This window comes from Rutidosis leptorrhynchoides, chromosome 1 (genome assembly GCF_046630445.1).
Source record: "Rutidosis leptorrhynchoides isolate AG116_Rl617_1_P2 chromosome 1, CSIRO_AGI_Rlap_v1, whole genome shotgun sequence".
NCBI lineage: Eukaryota > Viridiplantae > Streptophyta > Magnoliopsida > Asterales > Asteraceae > Rutidosis > Rutidosis leptorrhynchoides.
In genome coordinates, this window is record NC_092333.1 from 627,037,988 (window position 1) to 627,052,042 (window position 14,055).

Sequence of the window (14,055 nt, forward strand, 5' to 3'; positions counted from 1 at the left end):
GATATTACTTGGAGTCATTCATGTCATATTTCAAAAGACGTTGCATTCGAGTCGTCAAGTTCATCAGAATTATTATTAAGTCAATTATAGTTAGATATATTATGAAATGGTATGCATGCCGTCAACTTTCGATGTAATGAAAGATTGTATTTTCAAAAATGAATGCAATGTTTGTAAAATGTATCATATAGAGGTCAAGTACCTCGCGATGTAATCAACTGTTGTGAATCATTTATAATCAATATGGACTTCGTCCGGATGGATTAGGATGGGTCTTCACATTTTTGTCCTTTGAAAATTGTCATTTTCCCTTGTTGAATAGCTGCAACTAAAGCTCAATTACCTCTGAAATCATCCTCATTACCCCCTTTGTTTTGGACATAAGTGTGGAAGTTGACATGTCCATAAAAGAAGAAAGTCTTCAAGCTTTGACCATTTGTCATTGATTACTTAAAGAGGTAATTGAAGAATTTTGTCTCTTGACAAACCATTATCTTTCAAAACTTCATCAACTTATCTTAATTGCTTGTCATTTTGCTAATGGAAGCAATATTGTCCCTTGGAATCTTGTTGCATCTCAAATGAACTAGTTTGAATCTGGTTGAAGCTTACTTGGAGATTATTACATTAACAACTAACTAGTTCATACATAAAAATGATACATAGAGGTTATGGGAGAGTAACTCTTTTGTTGGGACTTTTGATGAGCATCATTAGTATGTATTTGAATGATATTTTGTAACAAGTAAAAAAAAACACTCATGTGTTTGACCTTGATTAAGCTTAAGGTGTCATTAAGATGTCATTAGATGTAATTAGTTGAAATTACATCTTTTGGTTCAAAACTTTTTTGAGATAAAAAAGGACAACTATTATAAGTATGTTTAAAAAGGTTTTGTAAATTATAGATGCCTCAAAGTGGTCTAACTTAATGTGGATGATTTTGGTAACAGAGAAAACTGCGGTCGATCTGCGGTCGACCGTGTACTTGACTGCATAACATAGATGTCAAAACCCGTCCTAATCCATCTGGACGAAGTCATCAACATTTGGTCTCATTGCGAGGTACTGTCCTAAATATGCCATGAACGACTCCATGTAATATCCTTAAAATGAGCAAATGCACAGCGAAAGATTTCTTTCATACTTGAGAATAAACATGCTTAAAAGTGTCAACCAAAAGGTTGGTGAGTTCATTAGTTTATCATAATCAATATTCATTTCCATCATTTTTATAGACCACAAGATTTTCATATTCATAACAATCTTACACTCGCAAGTGTATAAAAATCATTCATATGGATTGAACACCTGGTAACCGACATTAACAAGATGCATATAGAATATCCCCATCATTCCGGGACATCCTTCGGACATGATAATTTCGAAGTACTAAAGCATCCGCAACATGGATGGGGCTTGTTGGGCCCAATAGATCTATCTTTAGGATTCACGTCAATTAGGGGCCAGTTCCCTAATTCTTAGGCTACCAAGCTAAAGGGGCATATTCAATTTCTATCATTCAACCATAGAATGTAGTTTCAATTACTTGTGTCTATTTTGTCAAACATTTATAAAAGCAGCGCATGTATTCTCAGTCTCAAAAATATATATTGCAAAAGCATTTAAAAAGGGAGCAAATGAAACTCACAATACGATATTTTGTAGTAAAAATATGCATACGACGGAACTGAACAATGCAGGGTTGGCCTCGGATTCACGAACCTATATCATTTATATATATATTAACACATATAATTATAATCGAACGAATTTATATATTATTAGTGATATACTTGTTATTTTAATAAATTACGTGTTTCATTAGTAACTTAATTAAATGTATTTATTTTATATTCCTTAAATAAATAAAAATGTTAATATAGTTTAGTTAAGTATATTTATATATGACTAATTTTTATTGCAGTAATGATAATAATATTAGTAGTAATATTGATAATAATAGTAATATGGTTTTTATAAAAATAATAATGATACTATTAATAATAAAAATGATAATAATAATAATAATAATGTAAAAATAATAATATTAATGTTAAAAATAATAATAATAATAGAGATAATAAAATAATGAAAATTCTAATAATAAAATAATGATACTTAATAATAATAATAATAATAATAATAGTTTTAATAATAATAATAATAATATTAATAATGCTCAAAAATAATAATAGGTATTTGTCATAAACTTAATCATACTTTTTCTTAATAATCATAATCATATCATTAACTTATTTTAAATCATAAACTTAATCCTAATTTTTATTTTTAAACCTAACCCTAACATTTTAATAACATTAATAATAATAATAATAATAATAATAATAATAATAATAATAATAATAATAATAATAATAATAATAATAATAATAATAATAATAATAATAATAATAATAATAGGAGGAGGAGGAGGAGGAGGAGGAGGAGGAGGAGGAGGAGGAGGAGGAGGAGGAGTTCTTAAAAAAATGTCCAAGCCCGGGTTTGAACCCGCGACCTCTCATTCCATGCAAACACCCTTAACCATCTGATCAAATTCAATTTTTTTTATTATTTAAGCACTTCCTTAATTCTATTTAACCATAACCCAATTCTATTTGTAACAGGCCCAAATATCCACCATTAATTAAGTCCATGAAAGAGCCCAAGAAAAATAGCCCACGAGTGTTTTATCTTGATCCACAAACTAGTCCCATAATATCAAAAAGAAAGGGTTCGGTTGTTTTTAGTTATATTTAATTATTTATTTATTTTTTTACATTTCGATGGTGTTTGGTTCGATCAAAAGGCAGACAATACGGAATCGTTTCATTGATTATCTTCTTCATCATCATCAACACATTCATCACCTTCAATCGTTACCCAGCTACTGTTCACCATCGTGTTCATCATTATCGTAACAGTAAAATTGTTAACATCATTTTTATAATACGCAAGGCTCAACCCTAACCATTACTAATAATCTGGCTATAAATTACCATTCACTGTTATTCTCAATCAGTAAATATATGTACATTATTTGTCTGTGTATAAAGGTAACGAGTTGGGTGTCCATCTACGCCCAAATGAAAGCGTGAATCTCAGCCCAACTAGAAAACAATTATACAGCCCAATCTAGAATATCAACCTAACCGTTTCAAGTTTCAACAGTTAAGTTTAAGAGAACCAAAATGTGTCAGTGGTGTTGGTCGTGAATAAAAAATAAAGTAAAGGATTACGCACAGACATCCTCTTTTTCTTTCCATCAAATAATTAAACTTTGGTATCCAAATACCTTTATAAGGCAGTAGTGGCCGACAATCATGAAGAGAAAAAAAATATATGGTTTGTTGAGAAAACACAAGTGGTTAGATGTTTATTTGCAGCTGGACAGAAACGAAACAGATAGGTAGTAGCAACAGGCGAAGTATTTTGAGTCTGGGATCCAACGAATTAAAGCAGAAAATAAATGACGATGATAATAGTGGTGGTGAGATGAAGGTGGTGTTATGGAGGACGGTGGTAGTTCGGTGGTGGTGTCGATGGTTTGTGATGGGTGTTCGAATAAACAGAAAAACAGAAACAATAGTGGCAAATGGGTCTCGGTTATTGGGTTTTGGTGGTGATTATGAAACAGAAAAATGATAGTTTAAGGGTGGTTAAATGGGTAGTAGTATTCGATAGTGTTTGTTGTGATTGGGCAGCAGTCATAGCAAGCAGTTTGCAGGTACTTATCAAAATAAAATAGAAATGAATAGCATGTAACATTCCTTTGATTATTATGGTGTTCGAATGGTGGTTCTCGGTGTTAGTGGTTCAACGAATATAAACAGGAATAAAGGTGGTGATTGGTGTTAGAAAGTGGTGATGATTAAATGGGTGTTGGTGGTAGTATTGTTCATTTATAAACTGGAATGAAAGGTGGCGGTTTAATGATCATGGGTAATCGGTGGTTGTTTGAAGACGAGTTTGTGTTGGTTTGAATCGAAATAGAGAAAGAAAACGAAGGTGGTGGTTCTAAGGTGAGGATGGTGATGGTTCGAACATGAAGAATCAATAAAAGGATTTCGGTTGTTTTGAGTTGCAAACGGTAGTCGAGCAGTTAAATGGGTTAGATGGTTGTTGTGTTTGATATAAAAAGGAAACTGAGGTGGTGCAGGGTGGCGTGTGGTGGTAGCTCTTGAAGGGTTGTTTTGAAGGTGGGTTGATGGTTAATCAAGTAGCAAAAGAATAAGTGCGTTTGTGTTCGGGTTTGAGTCGAAGTGATCGTGTAGCAGTGGTGATGGAGGATGGTTGTAGAGGAGAAGAAAGGTGATATTGATGGTTATATATATATATATATATATATATATATATATATATATATATATATATATATATATATATATATATATATATATATCAATATCTCTGCATTGCATGAATATGTATATTAATATATAAATTAGATATTGATTGATTAAAGTAAAATAGTGGCAATCAGCTATATTTACGGGTGAATTGAATTGAAAACAAGTGGGGTGATATGGATGGATATATCACATATATATTTATATTACTCCGAAATCAATCAATAATAAAAAAGGTTAGTGGAGATCAATCAACAACAAAAACAGTAATAGTTTAGCATTCCGTGATTATTAGTTGGTTGTATACTACTGACAGTTTTATTAGGATATTATTTCGTACTCCGTTGATAAATTAGTGATGATTAAAAGTCTTCGAAAAATTCTTAAATTTTTACAATAATTATATTTATTTATTTTAGTCATTATGGTATAAAATTGGGTTATTAATTAAATAAAAATTAAATCACTGTCCGCGCTCGATTCTAGGTAAAATATGAAAAGTGTTCAAATTTAACAATTAGTTCCTAAATACATTTTTAATAAGCCTATAATTTATATAACTCATTTTCGGATCACCATTTATTTTAAAATTACATAAGTTCGTTTTTAACTTGATTAATAACTATCAAGATGACAAACGAGTGCTACGAGCGTTTATATATATATATATATATATATATATATATATATATATATATATATATATATATATATATATATATATATTGTAATATCATATATTATTTTATTTACACAAATGAACTAAATCATATAAGTTTCTATTTCAAATTAATATATATATATATTTAAATATATATGTATTTATTTACAGATAGTGGTTCGTGAATCGTCGGGAATAGTCGAAGGTCAATGGATATATGAAACAGGTCAAAATTTTTGAGACTCAACCTATCAGACTTTGCTTATTGTGTCAAAAATATTAAATCGTATCGAGATTTTGGTTTAAAATTAGTCAAAATTTTTCGGGTCGTCACAATAGATTTGAAAAAGATTGCAGCCGTTGGTACATGGCATCCACGGTCAGACCCACGGTCGATCGTGGTGCAGCCGTATAGAAAATTTACCAAGTTTAATTATTTATGTATTGGTGTTTTGCTAGAGATAGTGTAGGCTTATGAACTTATGTCGTCTTACATATGATTAAGCACTTATCTCTTTTGTGTCATCCTCAAAACAAAGTGATTAACTTTTAAATATTATGATCGAAATCTTAACCAACATAAACAATTCAACAAAATAAAAAACAAACCTTTTTAAACCCGAACGGATTTTGCTTCTTAATTTATACAACATGGAAAATAATTCTCTGTGAAAGTCAACAATATACATGCATATTGATACATGCGCATACGTGATTGACTATTAGAATAAAGTAATTGCTTCTTTAGTATAGAACATGCAATTAACCCAGACCAAAATAATTTCGTTGTTTACTGTTGCTTTACGACTGTCGTTCGTTACAGAGAATTTTGAGATATGTTGAATAAATATAGAACTTATGGATGTGTATGAGAACGACGAAGCTTATTATCGCGGTCCTATGGATGGCGCCACTTGTTCAAGCATTATTTTTCCAAGGGAAAACCTACACACGAACAATAATGCGAAAGGGGTTTTTTTAGGCGTCAACGTTGTTGATCTCCGGTCCGGTTACCGTGAATAAAACGTACCTAAGATGATGATCTCGGGAGGGTGGCCAACGAATTTCCCGTCGATCGATAGTCGGAACCTATCGACGGCAAAGGGAGAAAAACCCTACAAGACCTGTAGGAAAAAACCCTAGTGTTAGAGGTGGTGCTCCGATCGTAAAGACGATCGTAGAGAGATCCGGCAGCGGAAGCAGTATGCGTTGCGGTGGGCGAAAGATGAGGTGTAATGACCGTATGAGGTGTTTTTTGTGTAGGGAGAGAACCCTATATTAGGGGAAAGACTAGGTGTTGGTCCCTTGATTAACAACATGAGTATTGTAGGGGGTGAATACAATTTTCTTTAATTAACTTAACAGTTAAAACAGTTTAGTATTCAAGCAAGTTATTTAAATAGAGTCTAAGGTAATTTTTAATAGTTTATTCTTTATTGATTGAATCACAAAGAATTACAACTATCCTTGGTGGAACGATAGTTGGTTGATACAGATTATACCTAAGTTATAGCTATCGAGGTAATTCTAAAGCTATTACAAGTTTGGACTCTAAATAAATAAACCCACACCGCTAGTTGTTACAATAGTGGATACATCAATTTATAGTAATCCTATTAACTGTGTAATTGTTCTATTGTCCGTTGTTACATAGGATGTCTGTACTTGTGGGGACAACTGCATCAGAGAGCGTGCTCTCTTCTTTCCTCTTAAGTAGCTATTTGTAGGAACACCTCAATTCGGTTTGGCACCACTATTTGATTAAACAAATAGAATGTTGTGTTCCCTAAGCGTTGACAAAGAATAACACATGTTTGCACATGCGTTAAACTTCTGCATTCCCACGTGGTCTTGTAAGGTCACTTGTCAGCCGCCGATGCGCGTCCTTTTCTGTTCAACTTTGTCTTCGACTTCTATTGAATAGTACGATTGATGTAGACCAATCAGAAAACTACTATGCTTGTAATGGAGCATAGCTGTCTAGTGTTGTATGTTGTTTACCAGTTATGCTGGTTCTTCATTTGCTGAGTCACTTAATCTTCATGATTTGCTGACAATACATCCTGTGCTATATGAAGATTACTGTCTACCTTGTGCTGGTAGACTAGACAGCATACAGAACACTCGACACAACGCATTTGCTGTTTATACGTAAACAAACCTGTGCTGGCTGCACGTTACATTTTAGTGCATTCAAATTTCTGTTTTGTCATAATTAAATCCTTAATTATATTGGGGACTCAACAATCTCCTCCTATTTGATGATGACAAAACCTATGACATAGAGAAAAAACACTAAAGCCAGCACTAAGGGACCTAATGAAAAATAGGCAGCAAATTTGTCTCTTTTTAGTTTATTTTGGGATCTTTTACTGAGTTATCTATATCTTATAAGTTGATATGATTTTGAAGATAAAATCATTTCATTTTTATTACAACAGAATATATACAATAATTTCAAGGCAGTATAATGAAACATGAAATAACAAAAGATACAGTTTTAAGTACAAGAAGGCTATCTGTCTTTATCTGGTTCATCATCAGATAGTTCTTCTTCTTTTACATTTATGGCTGCCTAGGCTTCAGGGAACAGGATAGGTAGCTCAGCAGGATCACACACTGGTATTTGAGGGGGTAGAATGATGGGATCTCTTCTGTGTGGGCCTGCATCAATTGATTTCTTTCTTTTAGGCTTCTGAGAAAGGACTTCTTCTACTTTCACCACCGGTGCATTCCCATACTTGACTGCTTTATCAAAAAGCTCTTGTAGATCATGTTTTAGTATATCTTTGAGAGCACTTATACATTTATCAATGAAGTACTGCAGTATCTCCATCCATTCACTAAACCCAAATGTTCTTAGATCAGTGTAATCTACCCTCTCATAGACATTATTGTCCGTGCTGACACTGAAGGACCATTTCGTACCTTTATGCACCTTGATGATCTTACCAGGATTGGATCTTCTGGTCATCACATCAATATACTTGCTCCTAAAGAAGTGATCAGATAGCTCTATTGTTCGTTCAGTCTCTATAGAAACTACAGTAGGTACCTCCTCAACAGATTCCAGTTTATCAAAGGCCTTGTCCTGAGCTTTGACTATGGCTTTTGCTAACTTTAAAGATGCAACCTCTTATTCTCTGTCAGCAGCCAGTTTAGCTTTTTCTTCCCTGAGTTTCATCCTTTCAGCATATTCAGCATCATCCCTTCTTTGTTGTTCAAGCTGAACACTTGTGAGATATTCATTAACAGTGATGTTCAGGAATTTTGCTATTGCAATCAATTGCATGCCTTCATCAGTTGTTAAGGCATTGCAATATTTCTCTAAGTCCATGTCCAGCTACAGAGCCTCATAAAAGAGGGCTTTCTCTTCATCATTATGTAGCCTTTGACCACTGTTACATAAGTACATACCAATATCAATGCTGAACTCTATAGCATTTATGTAGAATTGCTGATCAAGTGGATGATACAACAGTCTGATCTGGCGTATTCTTTCTGGTATAGCTGCTGCACTTTGTTCTAGCAGCTCAGGAACAGTGATCTCAAGCATGCAAGCCTCTCTTTCATCTGGATTCATCTTTCTGATGTCAGGCTTTTCTTGTGCAGCTGACTCATCTTCTCAAGTAGTATGTTTATCATTAGGCTTGGGGGAAGATGGAGGATATACGAAAGGTGATTCTGCTGTGTCGGAAGGACCTACTGGTTCAAAGTCATGTTCACCCAGTGTCCTATCAAAATAAGCAGGAGTCTGTGCAGATATAGGTGATAGAATAAACGTTGAGCTGCCCCTACCCCAAACTGTAAAGTTAGCAACATCAGCAGAATCGTTATCATGTTTAGCTCCCAGCTCATCCTCCTTTCTTGGGTCTTCAGCTCTTATTTCACCCAGCAGCACACTTCTAGCTGAGTCTTCAATCACAGCACTCCTTGTTGTGTCTTCGGTACCAGCTGACTGATTAGTATCTGGTACAACTACCACAGTATCTTCACTAGCTGCCTCGAATAGGGGCTCTTTCCTTAGGGGCTGGTTATCCCTAAGAGCAGATTTCACCCTTTGTTTATCAATTGGTATAACGGCCCGTCCTAATCCATCTGGACGAATACATTACATTTGGTTACATCGCGAGTACTTAACCTCTATATGATACATTTTACAAACATTGCATTCATTTTGAAAAGACAAACTTTCCTTACATCGAAAGTTGACAGCATGCATACCATTTCATAATATATCCAACTATAATTGACTTAATAATAATCTTGATGAATTCAATGACTCGAATGCAACGTCTTTTGAAATATATCATGAATGACTCCAAGTAATATCTCTAATATAAGCAAATGCACAGCGGAAGATTTCTTTTATACCTGAGAATAAACATGCTTTCAAGTGTCAACTAAAAGGTTGGTGAGTTCATTAGTTTATCATAATCATTCATTTTCATCATTTTAATAGACCACAAGATTTTAGATATTTAATTGTATACGTAACCCGAGTACATAATAACACGCGTAACCCGCGAATTAAAATTCATTCATATGGTGAACGCTTGATAACCGACTTAACTTTAATGCATAGAATATCCCCAAACAGAACCTCTCGTATGTATAATAATAATAATCTCGAAGTACTAAAGCATCCGTACCCCGCATGATACTTGTCGAGGTCCATAGATCTATCTTTAGGATTCGTGTTAATTAGGGGCCATACCCGTTTCCTAATTATTAGGTTACCAAGCTAAAAAGGGTGATATTCAATATTCATAATCCAGCCATAGAATATAGTTTTTGATCACTTGTGTCTATTTCGTAAAACATTAATAAAATCAGCGCATGTATTCTCAGTCCCAAAAATATATATAAAAAGGGAGTAATGAAACTCACGCAAAAATCAGTTTTAGTATTTGTATTCATTTAGTAAAACAGTTATAAAACATTGCATGTATTCTCAGCCCAAAAATGTAAAGAGTAAAAGGGATCAAATGAAACTCACTATATTGTATTTTGTAGTAAAAATACATATGACGATATTGAACAATGCAGGGTTGACCTTGGATTCACGAACCTATATCATTTGTATATATATTAATACACATAATTGTAATCGAATGAATATATTATTATTAGTGATATAATTCATATATATATATATATATAGGTTAATAAGTTTCATTAAATATATTTTCACTTTATATATAGATATATTAATATAGTTAAGTTATGTGTATTAAATATAAAATCTTTATTTTTATGCTTATAACTTTAATAACGTCATTAAAACTTTTTTTTTTATAATCGTAATTATTTTAATAATAATGATATAGATAATACTGATAACGATAATAATGATAGTTTTAGTAAAAATAATACTTTTAATAATAATGGTAATTTTTAATAGTTTTTAATAGAAATTTCAATAATCATACAGTATTACTAATATTAACGTTTAACTGATAAGTCTATTAATGATACTTTGTAATATTAATAATAATGATAATACTAATAATAATACCTATGTTAATGATAATAATAATACTAATAATTGTAAAATGATACAAGTACTAATATTAATGAAACTAATTTATATTATTTTCATAATAATAATATTAATCTTAATCATAGTGATAATAGTAATTCCTATATTAATAATACTAATAATTCTAAAATTTTAATAAAAATATTTTTATTGATTTTTGATTTAGTTAACAATAATAATCATATTAATATTAATGAATATATAATAATAATAATAATTTTAATCATAATCATAATAATAACAATAATAGTACTCATTCTATTACTAATAACTAAGTTAATAATGATAATAATAACATTAAGTAATAATAATACTAGTAATAACAATTAGAATAACAATAATAATATCAATCATAATAATAAAAATAATAAGAATAATAATAATATTGAAAAACTACCTCAACAAGCTTTTTAAAAATAGCTGCCCATGCCCGGGCTCGAACCGAGACCTCTCAGTTACACATAAACACTCCAAGCCACTCTTCTATCTGTTACTTTCTGAATTACTTCACAGCTTAAATTTACTTAACCCATATTCGCCTGACTTATTCTTCTCCATTAAACTAATCAATTTTTACTTATCTTATTCATAACTTGGACATCATCATACGTTTCATTATTATATCCATTTTCTATCATTATCATTTTCAAGTGATCCCATCAAGATCAAGAACTACTTCAAAGGCCTAAAGCATAACCCAAATACTAGTTTAGTGGCCTGCGGCTCAAATGGAAACACAAGTCCACGGCCAAAAAGAAAAAAAAATTGCTCGGCCCAACAACAATTAAATCAAGCCCAAAAATTGAGTTGTGTGTTCTTGCCTCAAGCTGGAACTGGAAAACAGAAAGAAGTAATAACAGGTTACGATTTTTTTTTATTGTTTTGCCAAAGTTGCTAATACCTCCATCATTTACGTGACCAATAAAGGCGGGTCTCCATGAACGGACATAATCAATATATTTATTCCCATTATTGTCCCACATGTGAGAACTCTTCACCGAATCAAATATAATAGGTTGTCCACTATATTAGTCCACTTGTGTTTTAATTAAATCCTTTAAACAACCCATAATATTAATCAATCAAAAGCTCGATCAGTTGCAGTTTTAAAACGAAACAGAAAATCAAAAACTGCAGCAGTATGTAACGAATAGGAAGCAGAAACAATCGTGACCGTTTGCGATGATTTGTGGGTTTAAATGGTATTTGTTTTCGACTGTCGAGAGAGAAAGTGAAAGAAAGAAAAAAAAATATAATATACGCGAAGGTGACGGATTGGGTTGAGCAGAAACAGTTATTCGGTTGATGGTAGCTCGACCCAAATCAGAAAAATAGAGATAAAAGTAATGCAACAGTATCATAATCAAATAGAAGATACGATGGTGTTGGTTTCTTTGTGGCGGATGGGATGAAAGTTGTGATGGTGGCAGCGATGGTGATTTAAGTGTTTAGTGGTGGTTCTTGTGGTGATTGGCGTATAACATCAATAGTGGTAACATGTTATTGATGGTGGTGGGCTTCTAAAGATGGTGGTGATTATGGGTGGCCAAAGATGTTGTAGGGTTCATGTGGTTTACCAAGGGTGATGGCGATTATTATGGCGCGTTTAAAAAAAATAAATAAATAAATATACCCCGTATAGAAGAGAGGGAGAGAGATATGATGGTGTTAAAGGTGAAGGTTCGTTCGATTGGTGGTTGCAGGTGTAACATCCTCCATCTGGCCTAGATGTATGATTACTAAAGTGCCCTTAAGTTAGTGTTGTGTTTATATATGGTTTTATTTTTATTTAATATTTACTATTAAATAATAATGTGATTAGGACCAGTTTGTGACAAGGGTCACAAAACAGGTTTGTTTATTTAATTTGGACTTCGATTGGGTTGCCAAATGATGTACGAAAGATATCAGATAACTGATAAATACCCGTGTGTTGCACAGTGTGGAAATAAATCACAATTAAGTGACTTGTGGCTGTCACTTTTGGCACTTTCCAGATTTCACCACACACACATACACCCACTTGTTCTTCCTCTTCACCACCTAACAAACCTCAAATCTTCCATTCTTGTTCTTGAATCTGATTGAGTGTTAAAATCGTGTTCCTTGTGTTTCACTGAATCTATCAAGGTAAGAATAAAGTGTTTTTATGTTCAATTAGTGTCAAAATTGGGGTTTTATATTTAGTTTTGTAAAAATGGTGATTTTGGGTCAAAATCACTTGAAATATTGTTGTTTGAGTGTAAAATGAGTTGCTTTGAGTCCCCAAATGGTTTGTGTACAAAGTATATTCGATTTCATGGTCACAAACAGGTTCAGGAACAAGAATTGGTCGATTTTGGGTGAAATCCATCACTTTGTCTTCGGCTTCTGCAGATGAACACAGTCGGCCGAGTGTCTCGAGACACTCGACTGACCGACTAGACCATCGACCGAGTGTGTATGACCCACGGCCGAGTGTGTCTGTAAGAGACCATCGACCGAGTGACTAGATACTCGGCCGAGTGAGTGTAGACAGTCGACCGAGTGTCTTTGGCAGTGAAATATTTTACCAAGTGTTGATTTTTAGCCGTTATGCTGTCCGTTTGTATTTTGATGTCCAGGATGTAAATTTTGAAAGGATGTAAATTTTGAAAGTGCACAAGTGTTAAGCAAAAAATTTTAGCGGACACTTTTTCTGACAAAAATTTATATATTATATTATTTGGTGTTAATAGACAATATCTAACTTGATTTGCATTATGTTCAGGTGAAAAAGATAAGGAAGCCGCTCAGTAGTTGATTATCTGAGCTGGTTGCTGGTATTTGGTGAGTGGGACTAACTGAAGAATATAGTATATAGAAGAATGTTATATTATGATTGCCATGCTTGTTAGATATACTTATTGTTATGGTTAGTTAGTACTTTGTGATGACTACATGTTAGTTGATGCTTGTCTGCTGGAGCCCAGTGCTTCCCTATTGTGTGGTAGCCTCGGTAGGAGAGATCAACCTGCGGGTTGGGTTCCTCTGTGGTAGCCTAGACAACCGTGGTGTATATATATGTGAATGACGCGTCCGTCGTGTGTGGATTATGTATATACATACGGTGGTGGAGGAACTTCTGGTAAGCCCCAGTCCGATCAGCTGGTGGTTAATGGTTTGGCCGAGCCGCCAGAGTCTCTGTAGACGGCACTTGGGTGATGTTTGTGTAACGACCCGTACTTTTTCGATCATTCTATACTTATAAGATTAATATTTACATAAATTAAACCTTGCCAACATGATAAGCAATCCAAATTGTTGAGACTTATGTTTCTGAAAAGAGTTTTACACAACGTTTGACCGTCTAGTTTGACCGATGATATCACGAACTATACAATATATGATAATTATACGTTTGTGTATATATATGTATATATACATATTTAACATGATTAAAGAATGTTTTAATACCTCATTTTATATTAATAACAACAAGTTATATGTGTATTTTGAAACTACTAACTTAAGTTTTCAAAACG